Below are 2,382 nucleotides of genomic sequence, written 5' to 3'. Positions count from 1 at the left end.
GTGTGTGTGTGTGTGTTATTTAAAGACGTGCTAGATTGAATTCTTTGCCTTTGTATTTTGATATATATATATATATATATATATATTTATATATATATATATATATATACATATATTCAGCACTACGTTGGGTAAACACCAGGAAATGATAGACACGAGCCAGATGAGACTATCAACCCTAGGGGGATTCCATGGCATACTTTGGTGTCATCTAATCATGTAACCCTAAGTGCTCTGATGACAGTAATTTGGGGGACAATATATATATATATATATATAGATATATATATACATACATATATATATACAGATATATATATACAGATATATATATACAGATATATATATATATATACAGATATATATATATATATATATATGGAATTGTGGCTAAGAGGGCCATTCATATTTAACGTGCAACTTTGGAGAAATTCCTAAAGTACCCTGAAAACTAAAAGATTAAAGAAGTTGGTAAGAGAGGCATTTAGGACGGTTACAAGTTAGAAGTCTAAAAAGTGGGAGCAGCTAGGGTAATGAATATTATAGTAGCTTTATAATAATGGAGAAAAAAAAACGATGATATTCTAAAACTCGAACGAAAACAGACAAATTGTGGAGGAAGTTTTCCAAAGCAATTGGCAGATTTCAAGAATTTGAGTCACATGGCACAAACCAATTGACCCATTGGCCGATTATAAGTGACTAACGGGGGGCACTATACCAGATGCCTAATATAAATAGGAATTAAAAAAAGACACTTACTTGTGACATGGATACGGGAAAATAACGCTCTTTGCTATCACAACATACCTGAAAAAAAGAAAAAAGAAATCAGATATAATTATCTAATAATAAGATGAAGGTGTTGTGAACGGATGGACCAGAGTATTCTGAGGTGGTTTGGACATGACGAAAGAATGAACTTCCAAAGGCTAATAAAAAGAGCATATAACCACTGCCGTCTCAATAAATGTAGTGAGACGGCAATGATATAACCCAGGAAATGATCGGCAGCAAGACTATTAGAAGGTTAGTGCGTAGGGAAATTAGACTCTATGCAAATGAACATTGAGTGAAGAAGTAGGATGTGAGTGGTGTTCATGAGGTTTTATCTTTATTACTAGCTAAGCTACAACCCTAGTTGGGAAAACAGGATGCTTTAAACTCAAATGTTCCAACATGGAAAATAGCCCAGCGAGGAAAGGAAATAAACTACAGGAGAAAAATTAAAACAAAATATTCTAAGAAGAATAACATCATTAAAATAGATCTTTCATACATAAACTATAGATGTTTGTGTGAGTCTGTTCAACACAAAAAAATTCCCTTCAAGTTTGAAATTTTGAAGTTATGTAGTGTGAAAAGTTCCTCCACGACTATGTAATTAAACGATGTGGCATTAACCTAGTTTTTTTTCTAGGATTGCCACCTCCTGGGAAAGAAGCTAAATTCAAATTATAATATATGTATATATATATATATATATATATGAAAGCGTATAAATAACACAAAAAGAGGCAAAGATATACCCTCAACCTTTCTATTTCTCAAATGTAAATACAGAATTGGATAAAAGTTTCATCTCGCTAACATAAAAGAACAAAACGAGTTTGAGTGTCAGTCATATTCTCTGTCTCATCCAAAGATAAAACGCGCATCTCACGTTCAGAAACGACAGATCCCTCTAGCAGCAAATGTTTCATTTCGGCCATCCAATCTCTTAAAAATGCAGATGCAAGGAGATAAACTCTGGCGGAGCTGTGCAGACGAGAAGAATAGCACATCAAAGTTACAAGGGCAGATTGAGACCCAGCCCTTCTTGCAAGTTGCAAGCAGACAATTCACACGACCTTTTATTAATGTAGTTTGTCTTTAATCGGCAAGATATCTAAGTATACGTACATATGCCACACTTAATACATATACAGATGTATATACATCTACGTTATCACACGCATTTAATACGTGTGTGTATAAATACACACACACACACACACACATATATATATATATATATATAGAGAGAGAGAGAGAGAGAGAGAGAGAGAGAGAGAGTCATATGTGGCATTACTTTAACGTTTTTAGAAGCTGCTATTTTATCATCATACATCATAGACTTGTGTCCCATTGTTTGTTGAAACAATAGAGCATTTGTTTAAATTTTGTTTACTGTACACTGTAGTCTTCATCTCTGCTACATGGTAAATGACGCTTCGGAAGAAAACTACGTACATTTCCCGTTACTCGATTAAGTCCTTCGGTTTGCCAATTTATAAAACAAAACAAAAGTTTTTCTTTATTTTGAAAAGTAAAACTTTCTAACATACAAATGTAATGGTTTCATCGATACATTAATTATAAAAAAATGTATATAAACGATCC

Source organism: Palaemon carinicauda, chromosome 30 (genome assembly GCF_036898095.1).
Source record: "Palaemon carinicauda isolate YSFRI2023 chromosome 30, ASM3689809v2, whole genome shotgun sequence".
Lineage (NCBI taxonomy): Eukaryota > Metazoa > Arthropoda > Malacostraca > Decapoda > Palaemonidae > Palaemon > Palaemon carinicauda.
The sequence above is the reverse complement of the archived record's forward strand: the minus strand, read 5'-3'. Positions refer to the sequence as shown.